This window comes from Bombina bombina, chromosome 6, assembly GCF_027579735.1.
Source record: "Bombina bombina isolate aBomBom1 chromosome 6, aBomBom1.pri, whole genome shotgun sequence".
Taxonomy (NCBI): domain Eukaryota; kingdom Metazoa; phylum Chordata; class Amphibia; order Anura; family Bombinatoridae; genus Bombina; species Bombina bombina.
Genome location: NC_069504.1, coordinates 474,021,517 through 474,034,925, shown reverse-complemented (window position 1 = coordinate 474,034,925; position 13,409 = coordinate 474,021,517).

The following is a 13,409-nucleotide window of genomic DNA, read 5'->3' as shown; positions in this document are numbered from 1 at the left end:
GCAATGAGGTCCCTGCGACAAAATAAAAGGCCTGTGGAGGACTACATTGCTGAGTTTAAAAAATGGTCCCCAGACACGCAGTGGAACGATCTCTCATTGCGTAATCAATTTCGTTTAGGTCTCTCAGATACACTAAAAGATGAGCTAGCAAGACAACCCCTCCCTGACACTCTTGAGCGCCTAATAGAGGCTAGCATTATCTTAGATAGACGCATCAGAGAAAGACGCTCAGAAAGAACCCACACTGATGTCACTCCAAAACATACCACCCAAACAGCTACTACTTCTCCACAAAGACTCCAAACAAGGGCTGCAGAAATACCAATGGAATTGGGTTTCATCAGGGGCCCACTCACCCAACAGGAGAAACTTAGAAGAAAAGCCCTTGATCTATGCATGTACTGTGGAGGCATTGATCACTCGGTTAAGGACTGCCTTCAACTACACTGCAGGAAGGGTAAGCCTAAAAGCACAAAATTGTGTCTATCTGCTAAACAAATAAACTCTAATCATTGCTCCCTTCCTATCCTCTTGCAGTGGGAACACCAACGACTCAAATCCAAGGCAATCCTTGATTCAGGAGCTAGCCACAACTATATGGATCACCATTTCACTCTTGTAAATAAAATCCCACTCATAAAAAAGATTGTTCCTAGTGTGCTTCGTTTTATTGATGGTAATGAAATTTCTTCAGGACCCATCTTGTATCATACCATACCATTAAGGGTTACCACACAAAACCATCACTCAGAGTTCATTAGTTTCGATGTCATACCTTCACCTGTTTATCCTATTATATAAGGCATTACTTGGTTCAAAAAGCATGACCCCACAATAGTCTGATCAACCTCACAACTACAATTTAATTCCACTTACTGCTCTAACACTTGTCTCCATCAAGAACAACTTCTCTTAGTTGATACAGCTCACTTTCCACTGGAGTATAACTCTTTTTCTGATGTTTTTGATAAAAAAGAATCAGAAAACTTACCTCCACATAGGGTTTATGATTGCCCCATAGACTTACTTCCAGGAGTTGACATCCCATATGGTCATATATTCCCATTGTCCAAACCAGAATTACAGCATCTTAAAACTTACTTAACCGAAAATCTTAGAAAAGGGTTCATACGCCCTTCTACCTCCCCAGCAGGGGCAGGTATATTTTTTGTTAAAAACAAAGACCATTCCCTAAGACCCATAATTGACTATAGGGAGCTAAATAAACGTACCATCAAAAACCGCTACCATCTACCACTTATACCTCAACTTATTGATAGATTGAGAGATGCTACTGTCTATACAAAATTAGATCTCAGGGGTGCCTATAATTTAGTGCGAATTAAGGAAGGTCATTTGGCCATTTGGTCTTTGCAATGCCCCAGCCACTTTTCAGTTTTTTATAAATGACATTTTTAAGGATTTATTAGATTTATTTATGGTTATTTACTTAGACGATATACTCATTTACTCATCAACACTCGCAGAACACGTCAAACATGTCACTCTAGTCTTAACCCGATTGAGAGAAAACTCTCTATATGTTAAACTTGAAAAATGCATATTCCACTCCAAGGAAATTAAGTTCCTAGCTATATGATATCACCACATGGTATCCAAATGGAGAATGACAAGATATCAGCTATCCAGAATTGGCCCAGTCCAAAAAATAAAAAAGATGTACAAAGGTTTATGGGCTTCGCCAATTTCTACAGGAAGTTCATCAAAAACTTTGCTGACCTAACTAGACCTATAACTGGTCTGACAAAGTCTGATAAGCCATTCACCTGGAACACCGAATTACAACACATATTTGATTATCTGAAAACTGCTTTTACAACTGCACCTATCCTTTGCTTCCCCGACCCTTCGCTACAATACGTCTTGGAAGTAGATGCCTCAAACTATGCTTTGGGGGCTATCCTATCCCAGAGACTGACCCCAAAGCACCCCTTACACCCAGTTGCCTTTTATTCACGCGTGCTTAATGCAGCGGAAGTTAATTATCCGATTGGCGACAAGGAATTACTTGCAATCAAAAGCTCCTTAGAACAATGGAGACACCTTCTTGAAGGTACCACTATTCCAGTTCTGATCTTTACAGATCATAAGAATCTGGAATATCTAAGAACTAATAGGACTCTTAGTTCCCGACAAGTTCGTGGAATTTGTTCCTTTCACGATTCAATTATCTCATCACTTACCGGCCTGCAAACAAAAATAAGAAGGCTGACGCTCTTTCGAGACACCTAGTAGATCCAATGTTACTCCCAGAACAGGCACCTCTAATACCACTGGACAGGTTCTTAGCCTTAACTGCAGAACAAAACGTTCACTTCAAAGCTGAACAACTATCTGATACACAGAAGCCACTACAAGATCTAACCTTACATAGTTATGGGTTGTATTACCATCAACAACAAGTGTACGTCCCTAGTACACTCAGATCAACAGTTCTACGGACTTTGCATGATTCTCCGTTGGCAGGACACATGGACATAAAGAAAACTCAGGAACTGATTTCAAGACATTTTTGGTGGCCTACTCTCCTTCTAGACACTGTCAACTATGTCAAGACCTGCAAGATCTGTGAAACATCTAAGACAGGCAGGACCTCCCCGTACGGACAGTTAATTCCTTTACCGACACCTGACCGTCCTTGGACGGATATAGCTATCGATTACATAGTTGACCTCCCAATTTCGGAAAAGAAAAACACTATATTAGTTGTGGATTTATTTAGCAAAATGGCACATTTCATACCATACCATAAACTTCCAACTACTTCAGAAACTGTATCATTGATATTCAACAACGTTTTCAAGTTACACGGACTACCAAGTTCTATCACCTCAGATAGAGGAAGCCAATTCACAAGCATCTTTTGGAAACAACTCTGTCACACACTGGGTATCACTAGACGCCTGAGCACCTCCTATCATCCTCAGACCAACGGACAGACGGAGAGGACCAATCAGTGTATTGAACAATACCTAAGATGTTTCATCTCTGCTAAACATGACAACTGGACTCAACTCCTACCCTACACGGAATTCGCATTTAATAATTCCATCCATTCTTCAACGAAAACAACACCGTTCTATATTAACTATGGATTCCATCCCACCTTTGAATGGGAATCTTGCACAAATTCTACATGCCCTGTCGTGAATCAACTTATCAACTCCATTGCTGACTCTTTTTCATTGACTTCACAAAATATTCACTTGGCAAAAACTTGCTACAAACTTCAGTATGATAAGAAAAGGATTCCTTCTCCTAAATATTCAGTTGGAGATTATGTCTGGCTATCATCACGTAATCTACATCTTCCAGTACCCTCTAAGAAACTCTCATCCACCTTCATCGGACCCTTCCCCATAGTGAAGATAATAAACGCAAACGCTGTTACACTTGCTCTACCAGCTGCTATGAAATCACATCCCACGTTCCATGTTTCTCTCCTGAAGCCTTATAGACGACGTCAACATGATCCATCCATTCCACTTCTTCCACCTCTCCTAGCTGACTCCCTAGAGTATGAGGTGCATGATATATTGGATTCCAGACGCCTTCGGGGTCAGCTTCAGTATCTGGTTCATTGGAAGGGCTATCCTGACTCTGACGATTCCTGGGAGCCGGCTGCCAACTTATCTGCTCCACGGTTGGTTGCCCGGTATCATGAACGTTGTCCGGATCGCCCAGGTCGAGATCCCCGGAGTTGATCCGTGGAGGGGGGTCCTGTCATGAATTCCTCATGGACTTGCTTCTCTTTCCTATCCTTTGCCTGTCATACTCTTGCACACTGTCTACATTTGCTCCTCCTATTCAATACTGCTTAAAAGTGGACATCTCCCTTCACTCATTGCTTGATTATTCTTGCTGACCTACCTACTACTTCCTATTGAGCCTTAGATCTCTCAAACCGCTGCTGCAAGGAAAACTCCTCAGGTGTCTGAAGCGGATCTAACAAGCGGTGACGTCACACGCCACCGCTCACGCTGCATGCACGGAGCTAACACAGGAGCACTTATCTCAACGCTTACCGGACCGCATTAGCCTCTAAGGATATATTCCAGCAACGCTTCCTATACTTATCTGACTGCGGGAAGACAAATATCTCAACAAGCTGACAGTCGGGGAACAGCGGATTAGGGGTTAATAGGTTTATTTTAGCTTTAGTGATGTGGGTGGGCGGCAGATCAGGGGTTAATAGGTTTAATATAGTGTTTGTGAAGCGGGAGGGTGGCGGTTTAGGGGTTAATAGGTAGTTTAAGGGTGTTAGTGTACCTTGTAACATTTTAGTTATGAGTTTTGTGAAACATTTTTGTTTCGCAAAATCCATAACTATTGGTCTCAGATTGCGGAATGGATCATGTATATCGGTATAGGCTGTAATGCAAGCATTTTAGCCGGACCACACAACCTGTAATAGGGCGCTATGGAAAATCCATTTTTTGAGTGCGGAATGGAGGGTTGCGTTAAGGCTAAAATGCTTGAGTTACAGCCTATACCGCTGCAACTCGTAATATGCGTTACCGACCATTCCACGTGCAATGGCTAATTTTACCGCAAAACTCATTTTCTAGGTGATAGTTAGTTGCACAATTATTAAAAAATTGGGTCAAGTACAGAGTGGGTAACTATCCCCATTGACCTGTGTTACACAAAACAAAAAGATCCTTTGCTATGGTCTACCGGTGACTCATAAGCCTCCTACCAGGAGCATAACTCGTAATTTAGCTGTATATTTGGGGAATAATTTTGAATTAGACCATACCTGCCTTTCAGGTAGATTACGAGTTTTGCGTTTGTGTTTTAACGCTGAAAATGGTAATTTCAGCATTAAAACAACACCGCAGCCATTACAAGTCTTGTCGGTATAGCTGTACCGCAAGCCTTTTAGCCTGTAATGCAACGTCAGTCTGGCACACGCAAAAATTACGTTTTTTCATTGGACTTCCATAGCGCAGCCATTACAAGTTTTGCTGTGAGGCTAAAAAGCTTGCGTTGCAGCCTATACCGACAAGATACGTTCCGTAATCTGAGAACAGTAGTTTTTACATAAAACTCATAACTAAAGTGTTACAAAGTACACTAACACCCATAAACTACCTATTTACCCCTAAACCAAGGCCCTCCTGCATCGCAAATACTAAATTCAAGTTATTAACCCCTAATCTGCCGCTCCCGACATCGCTACCACTAATAACATGTATTAACCCCTATTCCGCTGCTCCCCAACATCACTGCCACTATACTAAAGTTTATAACCCCTATTCCCCCGCACCCCAACATCGCCCACACTACAATAAATCTATTAACCCCTATTCCCCCGCTCCCCGCCACCGCCGACACTATAATAAACCTATTAACCCCTAAATCGCAAGCCCCCAACAATGAAATATACAAAATTAAACTATTAATCCCCAAATCTAAAGCCCCCCTAACTTTATATTAAAATTACAATTTCCCTATCTTAAATTAAATTAAAACTTACCTGTAAAATTTAAAAAAACTACAATTAAACTAACTACCAATTAAACAAAACTTAAATACACATTAAAAAAATCCTAACACTACTCTAAAAAATTACAATATATCTAATTACAAAAAATAAAAAATACTAAATTACAAAAAATTACAAACACTAAATTATGAAAAATAACGAAATTATAAAAAAGAAAAAAGAATTACACCTAATTTAATAGCCCTATAAAAATAAAAAAGTCCACCCAAAATAAAAACACCCCCTAGCCTACAATAAACTACCAATAGCCCTTAAAAGCCCAAACCCTAAACTAAAAAAATAATCCACCCAAAAAAGTTTTAAAAATCCTAACACTAACCCCCATCATGGGAACGGCATCTTATTCATCGCTGCGGAGGCGGAGCTGCGATACACGGAGACGGAGGTCCAGGTGAAGGTCCAAGGCGGAGGTTCAGGCAGAGGTCCAAAGGGAAGGTCCAGGTGGAGGTCCATTGATCCGACGTAGAGGTCCTCATATGCGATCGTCCGCTGCACACTGAGGATTGAAATGCAAGGTACCCATTTTATACTGGGGTACCATTGCATTCCTAATGGCAGAAAAATGTGAATCAGCCAATAGGAATTAGGGCTGCTAAAATCCTATTGGCTGTTCAAATCAGCCAATAGGATTTAAGCAGCTCTCATTCTATTGGCTGATTCGAATGAACCTCTGCCTTGGACCTTCACCTGGACCTCCGCCTTGGACCTTTCCCTGGACCTCCAACTGCGCCCTCCGCACATCGCTGCTCTACCTCCGCAGGGATAAGGAAGATGCCGGTCCCGCGATGGATGAAGATGGAGCCACCTGGATGAAGATGGAGCCGCCGGGATGAAGATTGTTCAAGTGGGACTTCAACAACTGTGAGTACCTAAAGAGGGGTTAGTGTTTTTTTAAGGTTTTTTGGGGTGGGAAACAGCACAACATTTGTTTTTATATATTGGGTGAAGTTCACACACCCCTCTGTTTTTATCAACCATTTTAATAAATATGTTGTATTATATGAAAGCCTGAGCCTATCTTACCTACCACATCACTTGGATATCCTGGATCATATCATCCTATTGCAGGATCAGTGTAGCTGGGTCACTGTGATCCCCCAGCCTGTGTCGATAAGCACATTGGTGCTGCTCCGTTTGTGAGTATTATTTTATTACAAGATCTGCTATATTATCACTTTCGCAGTGTTACACTAAGAGGCGCCCTCTCTTTTTGTGATCTTTTTCACAGATTCCTGTTTTTTTATTTTTTGTAATTTTAGTGTTTTTTATTTTTTGTAATGTTAGGTTTTAGTGTAAGTCAGCTTAGGTTTTAGTTCCCAGGTAAGTTTGTATTTATTTTAACTAGGTAGTTAGTAAATAGTTAATAACTATTTACTAACTAGTCTACCTAGTTAAAATAAATACAAACTTACCTGTGAACTAAAAATAAAAGCTAAGCTAGCTGCAATATAACTATTAGAATTATTTAGTTAATAATTGTAACTTTAATTTAGCTCTATTTTAATTATGTTAAAGTTAGGAGGTGTTAGGTTTAAGGTTAGGTTTAGGGGTTAATAGTTTAATTTAGGTTGTTGCGATGTGGGGGCTGGCGGTTTAGGGTTTAATAGGTTTATTTAGTAGTAGTGATGTGGGAGGCCAGAGGTTTAGGGGTTAATAGCTTTATTTAGTGGTGGCGATGCCGGGGAGTGGCAGAATAGGGGTTAATAGATTTATTATAGTGTGGGGGTTGATGTTGGGGTGCGAGGAAATAGGGGTTAATAACTTTAGTATAGTGGTGGCAATATCGGGAGCGGCAGATTAGAGGTCAATAGATTTATTCCGGTGGCGGCAATATCGGGAGCGCCAGGTTAGGGGTTAATAACATTATGTAGGTACCGGCGGGAGCAGCAGATTAGGGGTGTTTAGACGTAGAGTTTATGTTAGGGTGTTAGGTTTAAATGTAATTTTTTTCCCCATAGACATCAATGGGGTTGCGTTACGGAGCTTTTCATTCTGCGATCGCAGGTGTTAGTTTTTTCTAATTCGCTCTCCCCATTGATGTCTATGGGGAAAGCGTGCACGAACACGTCAAAACAACACTTGTATTTTGTGCGGTATGGAGCTCAACGCAACCATATCGCGCGCACAAGCCGGCTGTTTCAAAACTTGTAATGGCAATGCTATGGAGGGTGAAATAACGCCGTTCAAAAACCCTATAGCGCGCATAACTCGTAATCTAGGTGTATGTTTTTTTTTTTTTATCTAGTTAGTGATGTTTTTTAAATGTGTGTTTGTGTTTTTTAGATTCTAATTAAAAGTTATGTTTTAAATTTGCCCCTACATCTGTGGGGTGAGACCTTTCCACATTTAGTAAATATTGACTCTTTGTGAGTGCTTTGGGGGTGCTGCTTTTCTTTCCTTTGACTAATAGACTTGCATTTTAGTAATTCAGTGCCGTCTCATAAGTAACTCCATGGGCGTGAGCACAATGTTATCTATATCGCACACATAAACTAAAGACCTCTAGCTGGGAATAGCTGTCAAATGCATTCAGATAAGAGGGAGCCTTCAAGGGATTAGAAGTTAGCATATGAGCCTACCTAGGTTTAGCATTCCACTAAGAATACTAAGGGAACAAAGCAAATTTGGAGATAAAAGTAAATTGAAACACTGTCTAAAATGACATGCCCTATCTGAATCATGAAAGTTTATTTTTTACTAGACTGTCCCGTTAAAATGCTACAAATCTCCAAAACAAGCTAATTGACTGCTTAAAGCAGTAGACACACACTATAGCTGGACCTAACTGCCGCTTATACAATAGAGATAAGATAAATATACTTATCAGGGTTTTAAAGAAGTTTTTTAAATCCTTAAAGGGACATGAAGCCCAAAGATGTTGACTTGTGATTCAGACAAAGCATTTGATTTTAAACAACTTTACGATTTGCTTCTATTATCTAATTTGCTTCATTCTCTTGCTATCCTTAGCTTACAAGCATACCTAGGTAGGCTCAGGAGCAGCTATACACTACTAGGAGCTAGCTGAAAACAGCCACCAATCAGCTATCTCCCAGTGGTGCATTCCTGCTCCTGAGCCTTCCTATGTATGCTTTTCAACTAAGGATAGCAAGAGAATGAAATAAATTAGATAAAAGCAGCAAATCAGATAATTGTTAAAAATCAAATGCTTTGTCTGAATCATGAAAGAAAACATTTGGGTTTCATGTCCCTTTAATAAAGTATTATTTTTAAATGCTTTTTAAAAACATTTATTTTTGTATAGGGCTCTACAGTGCTGAACTTACCGGTACTTTAAACCCATCTATAAAAAATGCTTTAATCACTCTTTAAATTGGCTCTAGACCCAGTCAATAAACACTTTATTTGGACAGCTTTTTAATTTTTAATTCAGCCAATTACTCTCTTCATGCTTCCCCCTCCAACCCTAATTCCTATGCATTTGCTTTAAGCACATTTTCCTATACAGATAGGCCACATCCTATTTTCTGTTCCTAGTTTTGTAAGTTATTCTCTTTTCTTAGCTATAATGTTTCCATTAATTCATTTCAATTTTTGTCTCCGTAGGATGTGGTATTTCTCCCCCAAAATAAGGGACTAATGAGTCAGATGAAATAACAACTGAGATAAATCTTTACACTCACAATATGTAACTCAAATGACAGTGATCTAAGAATATAACCAGTATTGTGCTGCCAGTCATGGCTTAGAGATGAAAATATCATTTATTAAACAATAGTAAATCAATATTATTCAAAATCAATAACAAACTAAAAATAGCTATAAATCAATCAGTCAATAACTAACTTATGCCACAGCAGCAGAATGCAACATATAAATTCATAAAATTCTTAACTGTTATATATGCATGTGCATGCATATAAATATATATATAAATATATATATATATATATATATATATATATATAATACACACAGAATGTACCAGCGCTATGGAAATTGGTATCCCAGAGAAAGGAGTAATCATCACCAGTCTTTTGTATTCCAAATACAGTGCTCCTGTATGTATTAGGTACAATCAGTTCCTTGATATGGATGCAAAAAGGAAATCCAGGTTTACTCGCAGCCTAATCCCCAAACAACAGAGGCATCAAAAAAGGATGTCCCAGCGAAATCTAAGACAAACAGAAGAGGGACGGGTGCACAGACAATCAGATCCAATCTGGTGTAGTATGTAAAATTTCACAAAAAAACTGAGAAGAAACAACAAATTTTCACTCACTTGTATAAACCTCAACTGATATGAGGTATGATGACAGCAGGGAGCCTAATCTTAGCCCAGAGAGTCCTCTCTGTGTGTGTCCCTGTATTCCTCCAAATAGAAGATGAACCATTTTAGAGAACACTGCTGACTAACCAGGTACTGTGAAGAGCTTGGATTCAAATGAGAAAGGGGACTCGGTGGGATTAACGAATGTACTTGGTGGGGAATGTGCAAAAATGAATATTTATTCAGATTCAACCATATATGTATAAAAACATTCAGTCACCTGATGCTATGCATCCACAAATAAAAACAGTAACGCAATATTACACCGCAGTGTGTATAGTACACAGCATGCTGTAGCACTAGAAAATAGCTTAACACAAGTGGGGGCGTGGCCTGATGCATTTCCCAACGCTATAGGTCGCTTCTTCAGAGGTAGGTGACGCCCCCTACTCCTCTAATTTATGCATCTTGGCTCACATTGCATTGCAAGTACCACCAATCTGTAATAAATGAAATGTATATTACAAAACATTTATTCATAAATATATTTCCTCCCGTATTCATAATGTCACCTAAACTACTTTACATTACTTAATATAACAACAGGCCCCAGGGAAAAGTCAAGCCCTTCCTGCACATATACAAATATCTGTGTTTGTTTATTAGAATATGAATATATCTCCATGTACAAGATTTTATGAGTTACACTCTAAGGGCTAGATTTATTAAAGCTGAGGCGGACAGGGGTGCATATACGCCCCCCCCCCCCTTAATTTTTTGGTGTATCCTGAATTATGAAAGTTTAATTTTAACTTTCCTATCCCTTTAAATATGTCTATTTTCTACTACAATGATTTTTCAAAATATATTTATATTATCTAAAAATATCTTTATATCTTTTACTAATTGCCATTCTATTTATACTTTTCTTATAGCTATGCATAATTATTTGTTTAATGCATATCAATCACTTTAAATTCTTATCCAAATGTATCCTCAAAACTTCCAATAGACTTTAAAGTTGAACTTTGCAGAAAAGTAATCAGATAAGATTTGCAATATGTCACTGGGTGTATTTGTAACATATTTTGGGGTCTATTACAATTATTTAGAAAAGTTATAACATTTTTTTTTTTTTTTTACAAAATTCACTATTAAAGTCTATGAGATTTTTGCACGTAAATAATTTGATAAAGAACTGTAATAGCTGTTTATTTTTCAAATATCAAAAAACTATAGGAGAAATGCAACTAGGCATCAATCCCATAGGGGGCAATTCATAAGTATGTACAATGATAAAATCAATAAAAATTAATAAAAATTGACATTAGTAGTGAAAAAACACACAATTAATCCCATAAAAATAATAATACAAAACAAGACAATAAGAAAGTATTTGGATTCCAATGGTATGGCCGCTCTCTGACAAAGGATGGTCAATCCCTGGTGTACGATATTCTGGAGAAGAAAAAACACAGAGGCGCCAACATGGCCGAGTACCGTCAAGCAAAGGGATATTTATATAGAAGAAGATGGGTACTCACAAAAGCAGCGCACCCAATGGTGCTAGTGGAGCAGACTGGTATTTTGTAGTGGTCCAGCTCACTGTAGGTAGGCAGACTGGGCACATAGATGAGAGCTTGGGCACAGATACATCATAGGTGCCTTCTGTCTTCAGTGCTTTTTTTACTTGCGGAAACTGATGGCAGTATAGGTTACAATGCTCCAGACCATACACATCCATCCTTAGACCCAAATCAATGTAACTGATAGCATTATGTTGGTGATCCAATATGTCTATGCTATATGACAAAGTTTGCTATCTCCAGTCCTCAAGAATCACTACAGGCCAGATTTTCTGGATATCTGAAGCACAGCACAGGTGATTCAACTTATCAGTAATTGAGGTTATCAAACCAGCTCTCATTCACCAAGGAAATTCTAAAAATACAGCATGTTTTTGGGTCATCTATGTGCCCAGTCTGCCTACCTACAGTGAGCTGGACCACTACAAAATACCAGTCTGTTCATAATAGGCAGATACATGCACACACAGGCAGTAATAGGCAGATACATGCACACACAGGCAGTAATAGACAGAGACTTGCACACACAGGCAGTAATAGACAGAGACGTGCACACACAGGAAGTAACAGACAGAGACATGCACTCACAGCCAGTAATAGACAGAGACATGCACACACAGACAGTAATAGACAGAGATATGCACTCACAGGCAGGAATAGGCAGATACATGCAAACACAGGCAGTAATAGACAGAAACATGCACACACACAGGCAGTAACAGACAGAGACATGCACACACACACAGGCAGTAATAGACAGACATGCACACACGCAGGCAGTAATAGACAGAGACATGCACACACAGGCAGGAATAGGCAGATACATGCACACACAGGCAGTAATAGACAGACATGCACACACACAGGCAGTAACAGACAGAGACATGCACACACACAGGCAGTAATAGACAGAGACATGCACACACAGGCAGGAATAGGCAGATACATGCACACACAGGCAGTAATAGACAGAGACATGCACACACATGCAGGAATAGTCAGATACATGCACACACAGGCAGTAATAGACAGAGACATGCACACACAGGCAGGAATAGGCAGATACATGCACACACAGGCAGTAATAGACAGAGACATGCACACACACAGGCAGTAACAGACAGAGACATGCACACACACAGGCAGTAATAGACAGAGACATGCACACACAGGCAGTAATAGACAGACATGCACACACACAGACAATAACAGACAGAGACATGCACACACACAGGCAGTAATAGACAGAGACATGCACACACAGGCAGGAATAGGCAGATACATGCACACACAGGCAGTAATAGACAGAGACATGCACACACAGGCAGGAATAGGCAGATACATGCACACACAACAGCAGTAATAGACAGAGACATGCACACACAGGCAGTAATAGACATACACACACACTCAGGCAGTAATAGCAGACACAAGAACTTATAGGTGAGTTTGTGAAAACCCGCCATTGTCATTATGGAGTAAATTACACATATACACACCCATCACTGTTAAGCATTTGTAAACAATAAGTAAATAAATACAACAGAAAACCTGTCCCTTAGTATGTGGAAACCCAATTTTTATAAAACACCTTTTTTAATTAGCTCAGTAAAACAAAACAAAAAATGTACATATCATTATATAGAGACTATGAATAATTTGTCATATGCATAAAACATCACCTCTTTAGTGACTCTGATCAGTGAAATAGGAGACTGATTTCATCAGGGTGATTCCTCTCCTTTTTACTTTCAGTTTTAGCTCTAAGTAGTTATCCAGGCTTAACATGCCCCCTTTGTGATCTTGTTGCTCCATTAGTATGATTGACATCCAACGCAGCCAATTAACATAACAGCTTCCTTTAAAATATATATATATATATATATATTTAATGTATATGCTTGTGATCTGTGTATTTTAACCTTTGCTATACCAGTAGTTTATCAAGCAAGCAAGCACTGCCACTTTAACACATTTTTTTTTTAAAGTGCTCCCCACTGCTCCCTAATGTGCCCCGGGCCACTGATTGTCTGCCCGCCCCTAGAAACGGCCCTGGTACAAA